The 22,146-nt window shown below is 42.5% G+C and overlaps 1 long non-coding RNA gene and 1 pseudogene across 1 annotated transcript; one reads left to right on the plus strand and one right to left on the minus strand.

Annotated features, from left to right (window-relative positions):
- Window positions 1–50: 50 nt before the first annotated feature.
- LOC132414466 (uncharacterized) lies at window positions 51–21,779 on the plus strand. Its single transcript, XR_009516960.1, has 3 exons — window positions 51–288; window positions 13,648–13,760; window positions 21,586–21,779. It is a non-coding gene; the product is annotated as an uncharacterized lncRNA (long non-coding RNA).
- Window positions 8,154–10,433, minus strand: LOC132414452 (AMSH-like protease pseudogene; annotated as a pseudogene).
- Window positions 21,780–22,146: the final 367 nt, after the last annotated feature.

Consider the following 22,146-nt stretch of genomic DNA (forward strand, 5'->3'; position numbering starts at 1 on the left):
GGCGGTGTTTTCACTGCCAGGGCGGCCGGGCAGAGCGGGAGGAGGGAAGGGCCAGGCAGCTGGGCCCGGCCTGCGGGCTCCGGTCCGGCGTCTGCGTCGCGGCCGCGGCAAAGCAGACCGGCGGGCGCGCTCGTTCCGACCCCACCCAGCCCCGTGTCCTGGGTAACACTCCGTCTACTAAACTTACAGTTTAGTAGAGAGCGTTGGACGCCAAAACCCCACCCTCTCGTAGAGTCTTCAAGCTGCTTAGAAGACTGTTTCTAACAGGAGGATGCTGAGGCCAGATAGGTAGGACGTCGTCTTATCTATTGTCGGTTGAGAACTCTTACCACAGGTCAAGCACCGTGTTAACAATGTGTATTATCTCGTTGAATTCTTACAAAACTTTGGGAGGAAAGCGTAATTATGCCCAATTTAAAGAAGCTGTAACTGAAGCACAGAACTGCTAGACAATTCTGCCTGAAGTAACACAATAAATGGTAAAATGTGGTTTTGTCTGATTTCAAAACCCGTGCACCAACGACTCGGCTAGACAGTTTTTGGCAAAACCTATCTGATCTGTAGCTGAAAAAATGAAATAAAATGGGTATAGGATGTTGTATTTTATGAAAAGGATGAAGTCTTGAAGACAGCACAGTAAAAACCTCATGTAATTCGAGGTGAATCCAAACGGTCTCTCTTCCCAAGATGAATACATGTTGCCATGTAGAATTATCAACACAACTAATGAATCAGTAGCTCTGCTAGTTTTGGATGTATATAATTACTGACAAATTTTTAATTCCTGCTTTTCAAATTTTGAGACGAAATGATATTTTATTGTTGTTGTACCACTGCATTTCAGACTGGTATAATTCAAATTTTCTATTTTGTGACAAAACTGTATATATGTATATAGGAAACTTGGACCTACAGTGGGTGAGTGAAGAGAACTGTTTCTCTTAAGCTTTTCTGGTTGACTTCTGGTTTGGGTTTTCTGAAATGCAAATATAACAGTTTCTTTTTTCAGTGCTATTATTCTTCCTCTCAACTGATGTAAAAATAGTTCAGCTAACACATCTACAGATGTTGATTGCTCTTTAGTTGATTGTGAGGTGTTGTAAAAATCATCGTAAGGGAAGGAGCCGCCGCCTGGATGCTTTAACTGTGTTATCCTTGTAACGTCTCAGCTCAGAGGTGCTTTCCCTCTCCCCTCCCAGCTCAGGCAAATGCTGCAGTCCTTTTTGTTCTATTTAGAAAGCAAAAAGTCTGACATTCTAGGTGTTAGGTTGTTGGGAGAATTACATAATGTGCGCAATAGGTTTTTAAAGTGGAAGCTGTTATTACCAAGAATTTGGACTTTATGGGGTAGAGATGGGAGCTGGTGTTAGTTTTTGAGCAGGAGAGTTTCGTGATAAAAGTAGTGTTTTAGGCAGATAAACTCGGCCAGGGTGTGTAGAGCAGATTAGAAGGGAGAAAAGCCTAGACTAATGTGAAATTTTAGGAGCAAAAAGCATGTGAGAAACTAGGCTATAGGTTGGCAGCAAGGTCGGAAAGGTTAGGACAAACCCAAGAGAGATTCTTTTTTCTTGAAATGTATTTGACATATAACTTGGTGTCAATTTAAGGTGTACAACGTGTTGATTTCATACGTTTATGTGTTGTGACATGACTGCCTTTGTAGCGATAATTAGCACCTCATCACGTCATGTGAAGAGATGTTTTGAAGGGCGCTGTCCACTAGAAGGATAACGTGAGCCACAAATGTGATTAAAAATTTTCAAGACGTGTCATTTAAGATTTTCTAGGCCCCATGTTAAAAAGGGTAAAGAGAAATGGGCAAGTTAATTTTAATAATATTTAACTATTTAAATACTATTTAACATAACCCAGTAGGTCAAAAATATCCTTTTAGTCGGTCATCCACGTAAAATTATTCATCAGCCAGTTTGGATTATCATTATTTTTTAGCATAAATATTTAAAATCCCGTGTGTCTTTTTCACTTATGGTATATCTCAGTTCGCGCTAGCCACATTTTAGGTGCTCACGTGGTTGGTAGCTATCTTATTGCCCAGTGGACTTCTGAGAGCATAAGCCTCAGGGCACGGCGGCTGATGGGGAAGGAGGGGCGGCAGGGAAGAAGACCGGAAGACTTAAAGCCGATTCCGTGGTCAGAAGGTGCATTGTGCTGCTTTCGGAAACCAGATGTCTGGCAGGTACTTAGGAAGCTGCATTTAGTTTCAGACACATTGGGGTGGTAGAGCTGAATGCTCATTGGAGTTAAGGTTCAGACCTAGAGATGTAGATCTGGAGGAAAACGGGTCACCTTCCCAGCCCCACTTTTTCCTATGAATGATCTCCCTTGTATATTTCCTACTACTGGGTCAATGGTTCACATCCCCCAAGGACCCATGTAGAAATAACATACCAGGGCTGCCTCATCTGGTTTTATTTTTCCCAAGACAATACAGAAATCTGTATTTTATGTAATGTGTATTTATAGAAATATTTATTTCATAGAAGCCTATATTTTTACGTACAAATGTTAAACGCTGACAACTAATTCTTCTTTTTAAAAAAACACTATGTGAGCCAAACTAAATACATCAGCTGGCTGGATGTGGTTTGTGGAGGGCCAGTTTATGACTTCTGTTAGAGGCAGAAGGAGCCACTTTGAGAGGTTCCACCCTCAAAAAAAAAAAAAAAAAAATCCCAGAAATCTGTTTGGATAAAAGGCCAAGGAAAAGGTTATAAATAAATTCAGAGGTGCTGAATTCATTTAATGCCAGGCTGGTTTTTCTTTTTTTAAGTCCTAGCTCGTATCTAGGTTCTATAGGAGTGGAAACTCCTGATTTGAATATCAGGCTTATGGCATCTTAATCCTTCCATATTCTTGGAACAGAGATTTCAAGGCTGAATATCAGAAGCAAAGGAATATTGGGGGAGGGGCAGAGAACGCACAGTTTACTGAAATGGGAACAGGATTTTGACTCTTTCTCTTTTTCCCAATTGGAATTCCTACGTGTCCATCTTTTCCCAGGCAAAATGTCCATTCTTTCTAGGGAGACAGTAAGTCAGCAAAATCTTGGGAGAATCAAGCCAGGGTCTGGGAATCAAACATCCTTTGTAAGATAAAATTGCAGGCCACAATTCAGCTAATGGGAAGACTTCCTATTTGTGTAACAATCAGGTTGTAATTTAAAGATGCTGACCAGGGCATACACAGGGCATACACAGGGGAAGTTGGAAATGAGAAATCCTGTCTGATGCAACCTTCTGGTCACTCAATATGCTTGCCTGTGACACCCAACCATCTATAACTAGAGTAACTGCTAGGTGAGTGAATACTGCTCCTGGCTGCGGCTTCTTTTTATAAAATCCATTCTATTTTTATAAAATCAAGTCACAGGAAATCATCTCCTTTCTCTTCCTGTTGATGTGTTTCAACACTCTGAGTGTGAGCTGAGGAAGAGTAGAACCACAGCGGAGAAGGGTGTATGGTGGTCCTTGCAGGACAGAGGAGAGGGGGAGAGGCAATAGAAAATAGGTAAGCCTTTGGGGCTGCAGAGAGGGAACGGCGACGGGTTATGATGTGAAGGGAGCTCAAGAAGTTAGCCCCACAGTTCTAAGTAGGAGAGGAGGGAACGGGCTGTAGGGTGATTTCTGGGAAAGGAGATGGTCCCATGGGATTGGCAATCAGGAAGTCCCCAGCCAAGGGCCTGGCTGAGCAAAGGCACAACTGGGCTTTCTTGTTACTCACCGTGGGCACCGTCTGTGTGGGAGAGCACGGCTGCAGTGAGTGAACAGCCCCTGGGATGTGCCTTTGTTCCCCAAACGGAACCGTTATTTCTGGGTTTTTTGCTTGAAAAAAGGGAGGGCAGGGAGCAAAAACTAACAGCCTTTCTAATATGCCTTGACTTACATATTTCCTCTCAAGGGTAAGAAACAATGATATTTCACTGAAGAACTGGTGTCTTTGTCTTCACCCCCTCCCCGATCTGTCATATTTTGGCTTCCAGAATAATCTTCCTAAAACACCAAAGCAAATCACAAGTTCTCCATAGATAGTTGCTGGTCAACTGACATTTACAAAGACAGTAGCTTTCTATGCCTGCATTTGCAGACGTACCTTGAGCAAATGGTCTATTATTCAACACAATGTGGGGAGGTTCAACCATTGAGTTTCTGTTCCCTGGGACGTCTGAAGACCAGCTGAGATTACAGACATGGGTTCATCAGATCAGCCAATCACCCTGGCTTAAGTGTTAGAGTATCTGGAAATGGAAAACAAAGCTTTATGGAAAACTTGGCTTGAAGCCTCATACAGCTTCATTTAATGCTCACTACCTCTGTTCTGTCCAGGACATTTTATCCCCATCATGCAGCCGCGTAAACCCATCTTGAGAGACGTTGGATAAGTTTCTCAGGGTCCCAGGAGATGCTGTCTTCACTCAGTTCCCTCCACTAGATTCTCGGGTCACCATTTCATGCTGCCTCTTGCATTTCTGTAGCTCAAGGTTGGAAACAGAGCTGGAATCTGAAGCTCTACCTCATTGGCTAGAGAGGCAGGGCAGAGAGGAAAAGGATTGTGCCAAGAAGGCCATTGGTCAAGCTCAAAGGGGAGGCATGAAGTCCTGCAACTTTTCAAAAAGGTCCAAAGCTTTGCTTAACGTTTGCCAGGGTACTCCAAGTAGAGTTGGCCCTCTGTATCAGTGGATTCCGCACGCATGAATTCAACCAAACTTTGATCGAAAATATCCCCCCAAATTTAAATAAATAAGGAAATAAATTCCGGTTCCAAAAGGCAAAATTAGAATTTGCCACGTCAGTAACTATTTACACAGCACTTACATTGTATTAGGTATTGTAAGCAAGGTAGAGATGATTTGAAGTATTTAGGAGGGTGTGCCTAGGTTATGTGCAAATACTATGCCGTTTTACGTAAGGGATTTGATTTTGATATGGGGCAGGGGTCCTGGAACCCAATCCCTGTGGGTACCCAGGGTCGACTGCACTAAAAACATCTTTTGCTCTCAAGCAAAGTGTTAACCTGTGCTCCTGGGTGGGAGTGGCTAGTTGATAGGCCACTAGCCTACAGCATCTACAGCCTAGATGCTGTAGGACTCTGGGTTTCTTCCTGGTCTAGAGAGACGGCCTAGGGAGTGGTAACCATTCCCTGGAATACTTCTCTCTAGGAAAAAGGTGATTTGCGAGGTCTTAGGACGGCAGGGCGACGGCTAAGAATCCAACGATGCGTGGTGAACAGCGCCATCTAGCGGTCCACAGTATTCGGTTCCAGGCTGGTGGGTGGATTTTGAGGGAAAGACTGACTTCAGGGGAAAGATCTGGGGATATGATTCTAAAGCTTTGGAAGAAGAGTCCCCGAGGCTCCCCATGTGTTCTTCCAAAGCCTCTTTGCTGTCTGTACACCGAAAACACAGAGGCCTCACTCCCCACTTCCTGTGCTGGAGGAGACGTTTGGAAGGCGTTTGCATATTCACTCATTTGAAAAATGTTTATCAGGTGCCTATTATGTGCTTGCCACGGTTCCAGGCCCTGGGGATGCACCACGGGACAAAATCCTTAAAAATCCCGCCCAGGGCTTCCCTGGTGGTGCAGTGGTTGACAGTCCGCCCGCCGATGCAGGGGACGCGGGTTCGTGCCCCTGTCTGGGAAGATCCCACATGCCGCAGAGCGGCTGGGCCCGTGAGCCACTGAGCCTGCGGGTCCGGAGCCTGTGCTCCGCAACGGGAGAGGCCACAACAGTGAGAGGCCCACGTACCGCAAAAAAAAAAAAAAAAAAAAAAAAAAAAAAAAAAAATCTTGCCCAAAGATCTAAATAGACATCTCTCCAAAGAAGACATACAGATGGCCAACAAGCACATGCAAATGTGCTCCACATCACTAATTATCAGAGAAATGCAAATCAAAACTACAATGAGGTATCACCTCACACCAGTCAGAATGGCCATCTACAAATAATAAATGCTGGAGCGGGTGTGGAGAAAAGGGAACCCTCCCACACTGCTGGTGGGACTGTAAAGTGGTAGAGACGCTAAGGAGAACAGTATGGAGGGTCCTTAAGAAACTAAAAATAGAACTACCATATGATCCAGCAATCCCACTCGTGGGCATATATCCTGAAAAACTATAATTTGAAAGGTTACATGCACCCCAATGTTCATTGCAACACTATTTACAATAGCCAAGACATGGAAGCAACCTAAATGTCCATCAACAGAGGAATGGATAAAGGTGTGGTACATATGTATTGATACGATGGAATATTACTCAGCCATTAAAAAAGGATGAAATAATGCCATTTGCAGCAACACGGATGGACCTAGAGATGATCACACTAAATGAAGTAAGCCAGACAGAGAAAGACAAATATCATATGACATCACTTATATGTGGAATCTAAAAAAAATGATACAAATGAACTTATTTACAAAACAGAAACAGACTCACAGACTTTGATAACAAACTTATGGTCACCAAAGGGGAAAGGTGTGCGGGAGGAATAAATCAGGAGTTTGGGATTAACATACATACACACTACTAGATATAAAATAGATAACAAGGACCTACTGTACAGCACAGGGAACTCTACTCAATATTCTGTGATAAGTTATATGGGAAGAGAATCTGAAAAAGAATGGATATATGTATATGTGTAACTGAATCACTTTGCTGCACACCTGAAACTAACACAACATTGTAAATCAACTCTACTCCAATATAAAATAAAAATTAAATTTTAAAAAATAATAAAATTTTAAAGATTTTTTTTAAAAATTAAAAAAGTTCAGCCCACATAGGCAGAAAGACCACAAAGAAAAAAATAAAGTGGAGAATACCTGAGATGGCATGAGTGCTGAGAAGAAAAATAAAGCAGTGAAAGGGCGTCTGGAAGAGTTGAGGAGGGGGTTGATTTCACGGAGAGAAAGCAGGGAAGGCCTCCCTGGAAGATTCCCTTTGAACAAAGGCCTGAAGGAGAGGTGGGAACAGTTTCCGCAGGCCCGTGGGGAAAAGCATTCTGGGCAGAGGGAAGGGAAGTGCTCACGAAACACGGTGGAGGCCAGGGTGGTTGGAACAGAGAGAGGAGGGGGCAGAATCCATAGGCAAAGAGGTCAGAGTGGAAGTGCTCGGGGTGTGGGAGAAGTGCGGAAAACCACTGGGCGTTCTGATGTACATTTGAACAGAGTCACGCAGCTGTGTTGAAACAAATGGCCGGTATCTTGGGAGATTCGCAAGTCACCTTCGTGTGTTCAAAGCTCCCGAAAGCCCAGTAGTGTGTTTATTTACCATTGTTTCACAGGCTTATTTAGATCTCTCGTTTTCCAGGAACACTCACTAACTTGTGGGGCTTGAGAAAGTAAAAATCAGCCCCGACAAGCTGGCCCAGATGTTCCCGGTAGTCATAAACACGTCCAGTGCGAGGCCACAGCGCAGCTGCAAAGTGCCTGTGAGTGGCTCCTGTGTTCTTATCACTGCCTTCCCCAGAGGTGCTTTGTTCTTCTCACCCCCGGGACAGAGATTTTGGAGATACCCAATGGTTAGAGCACGCCGCTTCAGGACCACCTCCAGCCCTGACCTGACTCCTGTTTCCCCTGCGCTTCCCACCTTAGAATCACTCGGCACAAACCCAGGTCCTACAGAAGCCCCTTCCCACACAGCCTCTTACTGAGACACCCCATCTGGTGTACACCTGCCCTTGCTGCAGTAAGTGAACAAAACCAACACTGACTGGGCGAACCTGGAGGTCTTTACCTCGAACGGTTAGCAGACCCCAGTGTTTTGTAGAGTAAAGTTGGAGAAAAGCTGGACAAAACGATGACTTCCTACAGTGAAGTTCCTCGAATCTGAAGCTGAAGCGTCGCATCCCACCTGAAATGTCCTGTGGACTCGTTGGAAAACAGTGCGCGGTCAATGAAAGGGTTGAGGACCGTCAACTAGCTTAAAATTTTGTCAAATACTTCAGAAATAGTGAGTGGGTATTCTTTTCATTAGTTGTCTCTTGTCTGTCCGGTCCCTCCTGCTGCTGACATTTTTGGCTGAATATTTGTGCTACAGACCCTCTTGGCTTGACTGGGGGCTTCATACCCACCCCTCCTACCCGGGGCTTTTTTCAGACAACACTCGGATGTCCAGAGAAAGAGCAGAGTGGTTCTAGGCAAACACGTCCACGTCCACACCTGAGTCACAGGGAGAGTGTACGCAAAGGTGATTCGCAAAATCGGGCTTGCACCTTGGAAAGCTCATTGCAGAAGTCGAGGATGGAGCAGAGGCAGAGATCAGGCTGGAGGCTGGTCCATCAATCCCAGCTTGAGGTGATGAGACCTGAACTCAGGTGACAGCTCGGGGTGGGCGGGGGGGTAGAAGTTTCAGGACTCAGTGGCCTATTAGACCAGATGCTGGTGTCCATTGTGACAGCACCAAAGTTTCGTTGTTCTTTTCCCATACTTTTTCTGCTTTTAGTAAAATGGTCATTTATGTTTTCTCTGATCTTAGGTTGATGGGGTGAACTACATTGATTAATTTTTTTTAATTGAGGTGAAAGTCACATTCGGTTAACCCTTTTGTTTGTTTGCAGCACCATTTATTATCTGGTCATAGTATTTGGGTATATTACTAGACATAGATTTAACACCGTTGTGACTTCTCTTGAGACAGAACAACCCCAAAAGAAAAGTTCAAAATGTGCAAGAGCGATAAATACCAAACTTTCTGATCTACAAATGTGCACATGTAAAATGCCAGCCATTTCTGGAATCATCCAGCGACCACATGTTCACGGCTAGGTGTCTGGTGTTGGCAGTGCTGATTGTCGGAACATGTCACATGCGTTGGCCCCAATTATTTTTATGTCATTTACCAAACATGTTTGCAGAGACAGGACAGCCTGGGGTCCCCGGGGGGTGAAAGCCCTTCGTTTTACAAGCAGGAACCCCAAGCCGCTGGCTGCTCTGGTGAGCCTGAAGTCGTCACTGTCTTCATGCTTTGGTGACAATCAAATGTCAACAGCCTCTGGCAACCAGGGCGGGACAAGACTGCAGCTTGGGTCGAATGTGTCTGGATCCATCCTGTTGACCCTAAACATGGAATTTTCTTCCATTTTCTCCATTTCTTCCATTTTCTCCATGTCGCAATCGTCTGGTCCCGCAGACTGCTCCGGCATGACCACGTGGATAGCAGTAAATTCATCTTGTGTCCGTTTCCACAGGTTTCCATTCCTCTTGCTGCATTAGATCTGCCAGCTGCAGCGTGTGTGGCCAAGATCTCGTGATAAAACTGCACATCACAGCCCTGAGTGTGCAGCACTCAGTTAAGCAGCTGCTCTAAGGCCCTGTTTAGGGGAGGAGACTGAATAGTGTAATTGATCGCATCACTTCTATTGGGCTGATCTGCAGATACATTCAGCAAGGGGTTGTTCTGGTGTGGGCGAAAGCAGGACAAAGCAGTCCCATGAATCTGCTGGTGAATCTGCTCTCAGAGAGCGGGGTCGGGGGAGTGGGGGGCTTGGGGGTGCGGTTCCTGGCTCCCCTTGTAACCTCGGGCTAATTCTTGCTTCTTGAGTTGATCTTCAAAAATCACAAACTGCTCCCATTCGAGCTGCTGCTGGCGCATCGGAGCAGTTTGCTTCCTTTCTGTCTCTGTCAATCTCAGAGGTGTCAGTTTTTCGGAAAATTTCAGCTTTTTCTATTTGTTTTGCTTTGCAAATATTCTTGATGTTCCATGTTATATTTCTTTAAAAGGTCCCTTTTCAATTCATCTGTCCTTGGGAATGCAATCTCCTTCAGTTTCTTCATAATATCCTGCTTCTCAGGTACTCCACAGTTGCTGGTAATCTTAATACCTGGGAAGCCTTCCTACAAACAAGATAATAAATTGATTACAAAGAACAAAGGCATTTGCCAAGTTTCCTTCCTTCAAATACACAAATGCCATCCTCTCCACCTCTATTCCAGATATCAAGTAGTGGCCCCTCCCAACAGACATGGAAAACAAACTTAACGTTACCAAAGGGGAAGGAAGGGAGGGGATAAATTAGGAGATTGGGATTGACGTGTACGCACTACTATATATAAAACAGATAACTAATAAGGACCTACTGTAGAGCACAGGGAACTATACTCAACGTTTTGTAATAACCTATAATGGAAAAGAATCTGAAACAGGATAGATATATGTATGTATGTATGGATTACTGAATCACTTTGCTGTACACCTGAAACTAATACAATATTGTAAATCAACTATACTCCAATAAAAAAAAATAATTACCAAAACAAAGTAGTGGCCTGGAGTGATATTTTCTTTGATGGTAACATTACAACCAAGGTTGCTCAGAACATGGACTCACTCTTCTGGGCTGAGGGAAACATCTTATTGTGAGGCATAGATAGCAGCTACTTCTTCCCCAGAATTCACAGAAAATTTCTGATCCATGTTGTCCTGTCTAAAAAATGAAGGTGTTCACTGTTTCTTCTCAATTATGTCATCATATTACTTCAATCTAATCGAGATCTAGTGGGCCATAAGAGCTAGATAACCCATTTATTAGAAAAGGATGTAACTCAGGAACAGGCAGATGGAAGAGATGCTTCAGGCGAGGGATGTGGGAAGGGGCTCAGAGCTCCCCTACCCTTTCCACACGCTACGCTCCCAGCACCTCAACGTGTTCACCAACCTGGAAGCTCCAAAATTAACCTTTTTAAAGTGAACATTTCAGTGGCATTTAGTACATTCACATTACTGTGCAACATCCCTTGTATCCAGTTCTGGAACATTCCACTGCTCCAAAAGAGAACTCTGGACCCATTAAGCAGTTACTTCCTATCCTCCCTGCCCCCATCTCCTGGCCATTGCCAGCCTGTTTTCTGTTTCTATGGAATTACCAATTCTGAATATTTCACATAAATGGGGGTCCTACCTATGTGACCTTCTGTGTCTGACCTCTTTCACTGAGCATAATACTTTCAAGGCTCATCCATGTTGGAGCATGTACAGCATTTCATTTATTTTAATGGCTGAATGATATTCCGTTGAATGTATATACCATAATTTGTTCATCCATTCATCAGCTGATGGACACTTGAGTTGTTTCCACCTCTTGGCTATTGTGAATAGTGCTACTCTGAATATGTGTGTACATGTAATTATTTGAGTACCTGTTTTGAATTCTCTTGGGTATAGACCTAGGAGTGGAGTTGCTGGGTTATGTGATAATTCTATGTTTAAATTTTTGAGGAACTGCCAAACTATTTTCCACAGATGTGGAACCATTTGACAGTCCATAACCATGTACGAGGGCTCCAATTTCTCCACGTCCTTGCCAACACTTGTTATTCTCCGTTGTTTTTTTTTTTATTACTGTAGCAGGCCCCATGGATGTGAAGAACACTGAAGTTTTGTGCCATGTCTGCACAATTGCAAACACCTGGGACATCCAAGTAGTGCTGGATCCCCCAGCTGAGCCAAAGCTGCGCTATGTTCTCAAGTTTCCCACATCTATTCTGGGTCACACTCTGGGCAACAAAGCTTTGTGTCACATAGAAAGTCGTTCAGCCTCAACACATAAATTCTAATGTGAATCCACGGGGCCAAGTCAAGGGACCAATATCTGAAGCAGATCCTGCGCTGCCACCTCTGGCCTGTTCTTTCCATTCTGATCTTCTATTCTCCAGGTAAATCCTCTTGATGCACCACTGATTCTCCAGATATGCTGGGATGCATTCCTCAGATAAGCTGGGGTATGGTTGCACCCCGGCTTTTGTTCAGCCCAGGGATCTCTGCTCTGTAGGTTTCTTGTTAGGGTGGAAGGTAGTGCCAATCACAGCTGATACAGGAGGACAAATTGCTTTGGGAACCAGAGCCTTTGGTTCCTTTGTAAAGATGCTGCGTGACATCAAAGAAGGAACGTCTTAGAGGTAGCTACTACCTGTATCCCAGGCATAGTGTAGAAATATGGGATGGAGGGAGAGAGAGAGAGAGAGAGAGAGAGAGAGAACCAGCTCATTGGTGAAGGGGTAGTGGCTGAAGCCATGAGATCAGGTAACGTGTAATGGAACATGTGTCAGTTGGTGAAGAACTGGAATGAAATGTCCTGGTGTGATGTTTGGAGTATTCCTTTAATTTTAGTTACACTATCAGGAGGGAGGCTGGCTTGCGTGCTGAGCTGGTCAGGGCAGCTCTAAGTCACACATTGCTGATGAGTGAGCACCTCTGTTATAAATGGAAATGTGAACTGTCAAGCGCTCCTCGGCTGAAACTACGTGCTGCACAGGATCGCCTGTTTTCCTTATTGATTGCAAATAGACGCAGGGAATAAAAAGCTGGTGTGTTGTCCAAAAACACGACTGAGAGTTTTTTTTAAAACTGAAGTGGGTGTGATTTAGACGTTTCATGATTTCTCTGACACCAGAAACATCCTTTGGTGGGGTTCTGATTTCTTATGGAAGTTTGGTTCCAGAAGCTATTTATGAGCCTAAAGGAAAGACATCAAGTGGATAAGATGTATCTTAAAATATTGAAAGTGGCAATTTCCTAGGTCCTCAGTTCTTCCCTTTCTGGTCTCTCCCCAGGGATCTGCTCCCACACTTGGCGGTTTAAGTCAGCCTCTATCTACAGCTGACCGTGGTCTGACCTCACTCTCTGGAATGCTCTGCCTGCCTCTGATTTTCACGGCACGTCAACATGCACTCCAATGGCATTCCTGACGATGGCATTCCTGACGGGGGATCTCTTTCTCCCGAGCTCTTGAAAGAATCCTGCTTCAGCGACTCCCAGGGAATGGTGGGAGAGGTGTTTTTTAAAAAGAGATTTGTCACACACCAAGGACAGCAGTCATTTACTTTGCACCCTTTTATGCATGGACTATTTGCATGATAGGCTGTTCATTTCCATTCTCCTATTCTCCCAATCCATGAACATAGTATAGATTCTGAGGTCTTCTTGACCCAGGTCTGAAATTTCTCATGAACACATAGCCCAATGCCTTACACCCCCCAGGGATTCTTATCACATTAGCCTGTGTATTTCCTTCAGAGCAGTTATCACAACCTGAAATTATCTTGTTTGTTTATTTGTTTACATGTTTACTGTCTATCTGCTCCATCTAGAAGGTAAGCTCCATGAGAGCAGGGTCTTCTCCCAGCATCTAGAGCAATGCTTGACCACATAGTAGGAGCTCATGAAATATTTGTTGAATGACTGACTTACAGAATCAATAATTTTAAAATCATATAAAACTTATTAATTAAATTTATAAATTAAAGTTAAACTTTCCATTAACTCATCATCAGTATCTTTTCTTGTCTCTCTTAAACAATGATATTGTCCAAATTTAATTGGTATTATGACCAAATGTCAATTAACTGTATTAGTGGCTCTCAAATTTTTGGATTCCCTTGACACTCAACAATTATTGAGGGCTCCAAAGGGCTATTGTTTGTGTGGGTTTTATCTATCATTATTTGGTGCAATAGAAATGAAAACTGAGAAGAGTTCAAAATATTTATTAATTCATTCATTACAAAATAATAAACCCATCATATACTGACATTAGTACCATATTTTTTTCTGTTTCCAAAACAAACAAAAAATGGGGAAGAGGGGCTTTGTTCTACATTTTTACAAATCTCTTTCATGTCTGGCTTAATAGAAGACAGCTGGATTATCATAGCTGCTTCTGCATTCAGCGCGTGGTGACATCACATATCGTGGAGGCTTCAGCAAACCCCACTGTGCACTTATGAGAGAACAAGAGTGAAAAAGGTGAGTCATTCCTTGGTATTATTTTGAAAATAGTTTTGAGTTCACAGGTGCCTCAAGAGATTCTTGAGTGGCCCCAGGGATCCTTGAAGCACATTTTGAGAACAAATGAACAATATTCATGGAGAGGAATACTTTTCTTTGCCTCAAAACCCCTGAGTTTTCCTATTTGCTTAAATAAATAAATAAAACATTTAAAGTGTCTTTTTTAAAAAGTTACAAAACCCAAGTCAGATTTATTTCTATGGATTTCCATTTTCATGGAATATCTTTTTCCTTGCCCTCACTATCAGTCTGTACGTGTCCCTAGATCAGAAGTGGGCCATATATGGGTCTTGTTTTTGTATCCATTCAGCCAGTCTGTGTCTTTTGGTTGGAGCATTTAATCCATTTACATTTAAGGTAATTATCGATGTGTATGTTCTTGGTGCCGTGTGTTGATTGTTTGGGATTTGTTTTTGTAGGTTGGATTTATTTCTATAATGAAAGGATGGTTTCACATTCAAAGATCAGTGAATACACTTAATGCAATTTTAACATATTAACGGACAGAGTAGGGGAACATAATCCTCTCGATAGATCTTCTGGTCGATTGATAATTTCCAATTCATTCAGGATACGAATTCTCAGCTAGCTAGGAATAGAAGGGAATTTCCTTAACCTAATAGAAAGTACCTACCAAAAACTTCCAACAAATAGCATACTTACAGTATAAACATGGCAAGAATTTCCTAGGAGTCAGGCCTGCATGCCCTGGGCATAGCATGAAGCATTTCCTCTAAATTCTGCTTTAGCTTCAGCCCAGCCATTTCGATACGTATTCTTGTCATCCTGCTCGTGTCAAAACATGTTCTAATTTCCATTATGGTCATATATATGCATGCGTGTGTATACATGTACATAAATATTTAAAGGAATGCTAAAAATTTTACTTTTTTAGTATTTATATATGTATATATATATATTTTAGGAATACTGGAAAATTTCTAAGCATGTCAAGTTTTTATTTGTTGTTGCTATCTTTAAAGTGGATTTCAAATTTTACAGAGAATATGATAATGTCATGTTCATTTGGGGGTCGCTTGGTTTTCTTCTAGCTTAATGCATCTGTGTATGTGTGTGCGCGCGTGTGTGTATGTGTGTGTGTGTGTGTGTGTGTGTGTGTGGCCTGGTCAATTCTGGTAAATGTTTTATAGCATTTAAAAATAATCTGAGTGCACTAATTGTTGGGTCCAGAGATCTCTCCATATGTTCATCAGATCAATCTTTGAAATTGCTCAAACCTTGTATTTTCTTGCTAATATTTTGGGTTGCTTGATCCGACAAATACTAGGAGACAGGATGTGAAAAAATCACTTGCTATGGCTGCAAATTGTCATCACATTCCATTTAGCATTACCAGGTATCTGTCGCCCAAAGGACTTGTGGACATCTAGTCTGTCACATTGGGGAAAGTAGAAGTCTCTGTTTTCTCCCTTCCTGATTATAAGAGAGATTTTTGGGGGAGAATAGATAATATATGCACATGGTTCCGAATTTAAAAGTACAGAAAGACATGTAGAACCCCAGTCTCTCTCTCTGGGGGCATCTAGTCTTACCCATTTCTTGTGAATCCTTCCAGAGATTGCCTGTCTGTCTGCCTTTCTCCATGTCTAACATAGTCATTACCACTTACAGTATAGATGGTTCTCTCTTCTCTGCCTTGTTTATATTTTTTATTACTTTAAAAAACTTTTATTTTTTTATATTAATTTTATTCTATTTTATTTATTTATTTGGTTGCACCGGGTCTTAGTTGAGGCTCGCAGGCTCCTTAGTTGTGACATGCGAACTCTTAGTTGCAGTATGTGGGACCTAGTTCCCTGACCAGGGATGGAACCCGGGCCCCCTGCATTGAGAGCGTGGAATCTTAACCACTGCACCACCAGGGAAGTCCCTCTACCTTGTTTTTAATCCTTTAGGGATGTTCAGTGAACAAAATCTCACCGTATTTGCCTCATCTTTTGAATGGCTGCTTTTTCCATTGTGAGAAAAAAAAATATATAATATTTTTATATATTATATACGTTATTATATGTCTTGTATCTTATATGTATTTTTTTTTTTTTTTTTTTTTTTTTTTTTTTTGCGGTACGCAGGCCTCTCACTGTTGTGGCCTCTCCGGTTGCGGAGCACAGGCTCCGGACGCGCAGGCCCAGCGGCCATGGCTCACGGGCCCAGCTGCTCTGCAGCATGTGGGATCTTCCCGGACCGGGGCACAAACCCCTGTCCCCTGCATCGGCAGGCGGACTCTCAACCACTGCGCCACCAGGGAAGCCCCTTATATGTATTATTTAACTATCTCCCATTAACGGCTCTTTGTAGTGTTTCTAATGAATATTCTTGCACCTATGTCATTCCTGTGTGTATCTGGAGAAAGCATTTCTATGATATGAGCATATCAAAGGCATGAACATCTTAAGGTTTTCTGGACGACTGGCCAATTGTCTCAACATCACTTATTGGGTAGTTCATTTTCCCCTCATCTATTTGAAATGCTGTCTTTATTGTAAGTGAAATTTCTATATGTTTGAGTCTATTTTGATATTTTTCTATTCTGAGCCCCTAATATGTGTGTTTGTGTGTGTTTGTGTGTGTTTGTGTGTGGGTATCGATGGGCCGTGCTTGGTAATAAATTAATATCTGGAGTAGCAGTCCCCCCTCATTATTTGCTAGACTATTGTTAATTTTTCCAAACGAGCCTTAGAATTAGTTTGTTTACTTTTGCAAAACAAAATCAAAACATAAAACTATAAAACTTTGTGGGTTTTATTAGTTAAGTTTAGGAATTTATTTAGGGGTCATCAACACTGCTGTGATGCTGCAGAACAATGAGACGCTTTCCATTTGTTCAAAGCTGCCGTGGGGCCCTTCAGGGGTGTTTCTAGTTTTCTCCATGTGGATCTGTCGTGCTTCTTGTTAAATTGATCTGCAGGTCCTTCATGTCTTTGTCACGCAGCTTCATACATTTTCAGGCCATGTGGTTAAGGATGTACCAGTACAGAATTATTACCTCTTCTCTTTTTTTTTGCTCTTTTATCATTATGTAATATATCTCTATTTCTAATACTATCTTTTTGTCTTAACTACTGTATTTTTCTCCAATATTAATAGAGCTGTATTAGTTTTTTTTTGACTAGTATTTACCTAATATATCTTTTTCCCATTTTTGGCTTTCAACTTTTTAGTGTTATTTTTAGGTATACCTCTTTTTTATTGAGATGTAATTGAGATATAACATATATTTTTATTTATTTTATTTTTTTATCAACGTATAGTTGATTTACAATGTTGTGTTAATTTCTGCTGTACAGCAAAGTGACTCAGTTACACACACACACACACACACACACACACACACACACACACACACTATATACTGATATATATATGTACATTCTTTTTCATGTTCTTTTCCACTATGGTTTATCCCAGGATACTGAATATAGTTCCCTGTGCTCTACAGTAGGGCCTTGTTGTTTATCCATCCTCTATATAATAGTTTAGCATCTGTTAATCCCAAACTCCCACTCCATCCCTCCCCCAACCCCCTCCCCCTTGGCAACCACAAGTCTGTTTCTCTCTGTCTGTGAGTCTGTTTCTGTTTTGTAGATACGTTCATTTGTGTCATATTTTAGATTCCACATGTAAGTGATATCATATGATATTTGTCTTTCTCTGTCTGACTTACTTCACTTAGTCTGATCATCTCTAGGTCTATATCCACATTATATTAGTTTCAAGTATACAGCATGATTTGATATTTGTATATATTACAAAATGATCACCACAGTAGGTCTAGTTAACATCCATCACCACACAGAGTCACAAAATTTTTTCTGTGTGTGATGAGAACTTTTAAGACCTACTTTCTTAGCAACTTCCAAATGTGCACTAGAGCGCTGTTAACTATAATGGCCATGCTGGACAGTACACTCCACATTTATCTTATAACTGGAAGTTTGTGCCTCTTGATTCCCTCTATCCATTTTGCCTGGTTGGGCAACCACCAGTCTGTGCTCTGTATCGATGAGTGTTTTGTTTTTGTTTTTTTTAGATTCCACATATAGTGACATCATACAGCATTTATCTTTTTCTGTCTGACTTTTTTCACTCAGCATAATGCCCTCAGGGTCCATCCATGTTGTAGCAAATGGAAAGATTTTCTTCCTTTTTATGGTTAAATAATATTCCTTGTTTTCCTCTTTTAAAAAAATTTTAAATTGAAGTATAGTTGATGTGCAGTAATGTTATATAAGTTATAGGTGCACAATATAGTGTTTCACAATTTTTAGAGGTTATACTCCATTTCTAGTTATTATAAAATATTGGCTCTATTCCCTGTGTTGTACAATATATTCTTATAGCTTATTTTATACCTAATAGTTTGTACCTCTTTATCCCCTATCCCTATCTTGCCCCTCCCCCCTTCAATCTCCCCACTGGTAACCACTAGTTTGTTCTCTATATCTGTGAGTCTGTTTCTTTTTTGTTATACTCACTAGTTTGCTGCATGTTTTTAGATTCCACACATAAGTGGTATCATACAGTATTTGTCTTTCTCTGTTAATATTCCTTATTTTCTTTATCCACCTCCATGGATAGATTCTTAGGTTGCTTCCATGTCTTGGCTATTGTAAATAATGCTGCAATGACCATGGGGGTGCAGACATCTCTTCAAGATAGTGTCCTCATTTCCTTTGGATATACACTCAGAAGTGGAATTGCTGGATCATAAGGTAGTTTTATTTTTAATTTTTTGAGGACGCTCCATATTCTTTTCCATAGTGGCTGCACCACTTCACCCCACAGATAACATGATTCTGGGACTATTTAAAAGGTTAATCGATCAGTTCAAGAGTTCCCAGACAACCCAGCTACTATACATTTGAGGCCCAAATCCACTTGAGGCTGGAGGTTTCAGGGGAAATTTTCTATTTTACCTAGAACTCAGAGGAAGACAAGCATTGTCTTTCTGAGCTAATGGATAGTTTCTCTCCCTTTTACAGTGCGGGTAGACCTTCAAAGACCTCGCTTTTATGCAGGGGTCTTAGTTTCAGTTCCCTGCCTCATGTAGGTCTGAGGCTTCACCTCCCATTTCTGTGTAGGCTATGCAATCTAAGCCCGCTGTTTACCAGGTCTAAAAGCCTGTCTCTCCCTGCCAGTCATAGCATCAGCTCGCCCCCTTCCAGGTCTGCTCTTTCTGTTTGTACTTTTTTTTTTTTTTTCGGTATGCGGGCCTCTCACTGCTGTGGCCTCTCCCGTTGCGGAGTACAGGCTCCGGACGCGCAGGCTCAGCGGCCTTGGCTCACGGGCCCAGCCGCTCCGCGGCATGTGGGATCTTCCGGACCGGGGCACGAACCCGCGTCCCCTGCATCGGCAGGCGGACTCTCAACCACTGCGCCACCAGGGAAGCCCTGTTTGTACTTTTTATTTGCCATGCTTGCCTGTGTCATGTTTTGGCTCCGGAGGGTTTCCCTGTCCTTATTGAGAACTTAGTCATACATTAAAAACGTTGTTATATGGGATCCAAAATTTCCGGGTGATGATAATCAGAAACTTTCCCTTTTATCATAAACTTCCATCTCAATAGTTACTCATCCATCCAGCCATTCATTCATTTATTCATGTGCCTAATACGTGCCAGGCACTGGCGGTACAAAGATGACAAGAATACATAAAACCCCAGGGGTTAAGAATCCGCCTGCCAAAGCAGGGGACACAGGTTCGAGCCCTGGTCCGGGAAGATCCCACATGCTGCGGAGCAGCTAAGACCGTGCGCCCCAACTACTGAGCCTGCGCCCTAGAGCCCACGAGCCACAACTACTGAAGCCTGCGCACCTAGAGCCCATGCTCCACAACAAGAGAAGCCACCGCAATGAGAAGCCCATGCACCACAACAAAGAGTAGCCCCTGCTCGCCTCAACTAGAGAAAACCCGCGCGCAGTAAAACAAAGACCCAATGCAGCCAAAAAATAAATTAAAAAACCCCAAAAAACCCAGCGTCACCACACACACACACGGTCACTATATTAGTTGATGGCTGTGTTAATTAGCTTGATTGTTTAATCATTATATAAGGCATACTTACAGCAAAACATCACATTGTACACCTTAAAAATATGCAATTTTTAAATTTGTCAATCATACCTCAATGCAGCTGGGGAAAAAGAGACGATAGAAGCTTGAGTTGACAAAGAAAACTTTTCGGAGGGGGTGGAACTTAAGGTGAATCGTGAAGATTAAGGGAAAAGAGACTGAGGTGTATTGAGCGCTCAGTGTGGCCGGCGCTGTTCTAGGTGCCGAGGTACAAAATGCGAGAGAAGCTCTACCTTTAAGGACTTTCTAAATGAGAAGAGCCAGAGATGGTTGAGGAAATAGGTCCTGGCAGTGTGGCATGGGCCATGTGCTCCAGTGGGGAGGCATAGACTGCCAGGGGAGCAGAGAAGAGGTCTTCAAGGAGATGTTTAAGTTGAATTTTGAAAAATGAGTGGCCATTTGCAGGATGAAGCCATAATGAAAGAGACTAACAGTTTTGACTGCATACAATTGAAAATTTACATATGAAAATAATAATGGTTGATATTTATTGAGCATTTACTATGTGCCAGCTATAGGTTTTTCAGCATTGTGCTTTATCAGGTTGAGGATGCTCTACTTGGGTCAGTTTTAGAAGCTCATCAACTTAGATAGAAAGGGCTGATCATCAGAATAGTGTTCTTCAATAGAGAACAGACTTGTGGTTGCCAAGGGAGAGGGGGGTGGGGGAGGGATGGATTTGGAGTTGGGATTAGCAGATGCAAACTATTATATATAGGATGGATAAACAACAAGGTTCTACTGTAGAGCACAGGAAACTAGATTCAATATCCTGAGGTAAACCATAATGGAAAAGAATATGAAAAAGGACGTATGTATATTATAAGTGAATCACTTTGCTGTCCAGCAGAAATTAACGCAGCATTGTAAATCAACTCTACTTCAATAAAATAAATTTAAAAAAAAGAGAATAGTGTCCTTCACCAGAATGCAGCAAAGCACTAACAAATTAGTGGTCTAGTGTGTAAGAGACTGCTGAAATATATTAAGACATCACAGATACATCTGTTTTGCCAAGGACTCAAAGAGCAGCCTGAACTTTTATGATTTGCTGGATTCATGGGCAGATGATGGGCTGCCTTTCTGCTAATTAGATTACTTTAGGAGGAGTTGCAACAGTGGAGAAATCCTGGGAAGAGCAGTAGCTTATGCACACAGTGCTATTTGCCTAGAGGCAAAGGTAAGCTCAACAGAGAAGGAGAGTGGGAGACCATGACCAACTTCATTTCCACAAGGAGTTGGATGCCGGGTGACCTCTTAAACCAGCTATTGCTGTCTGCACCAGGATATCATCGTAGACCTCGGAGCGACTGCATGTCCGTGGATTATGTTGTATTAATACAGCAGTGGGTTCGCTTTGTGAAAGAGGGGGGGCCGAGTAAAAGGGAGAAGATATCTGTTACTTCTAGTGAGTTAAGCCTTCTAAAAACTATTTCCTTTTTAGTGACCACTTGTTCTTCTGACCCTTTGATCTTTTACTCTGGATATAGGGCCTTTTCAACTCGCCCACTTTTTCCTCTCTGTGTTTGTAAAATGGTGATAATGCCTGAACCACAGAAAGAGAGACTTCACTTTGCATCCACTTTTTTGCTTTTGGAGATGAGAGGTTGTGGGGATAAAGGAAGAAACTTTCTGATTCTTCTTGCAAAGACAGAAGCGCAAAAATTGTGTTCATTCCATTGATTCTCAGGAAACACTCTTGAAGCTCCGCGATCAAGTCTGACGTATTTAGTGATTCAGTGAACAGCTGACTGATCAGCATGAGAGAAAAGATCCTCTCAGGAACCAGCCAACTTTGCAATCAATTTCGCCTTCGTCAGGCTGACGTTGGGACAGGGCAGAGAAGACCCCGTGAGGTTTTGAAATGTCTTCGTGAGTATGGAGTCTTGGGACCGTCAGTGGCTTTCCAGGGGACTGTGCTGTGAAGGTCACTGGGCCGACGTCTGCTATGACGTCAGGAGATGCACGCTCTTGATTTTAAGATGATGCTTCTCTGTTTTCCTCTATCTCTTCCTCTTCCTCTCTCCTCCCTTCCTTCCCCCCTTTCTCCTCTTCCTTCTCCTCTTTTTCTTTCTTCTTCTTTTAAATAAGAGTTCCCCCTCCCTCTTCATTTCTAAGGATAAATTATGCTCACCGTGGAAAGCAACAACACGGTATGGCTGTCGCTCCAGGATACAGCTTGAGGTAGAAATCTGGTCCCATTGTTGACGAGCTGTCAGCTTGCAGAAGTCACTCATCTGCTCCACCCCGG

This window comes from Delphinus delphis, chromosome 19 (genome assembly GCF_949987515.2).
Source record: "Delphinus delphis chromosome 19, mDelDel1.2, whole genome shotgun sequence".
Lineage (NCBI taxonomy): Eukaryota > Metazoa > Chordata > Mammalia > Artiodactyla > Delphinidae > Delphinus > Delphinus delphis.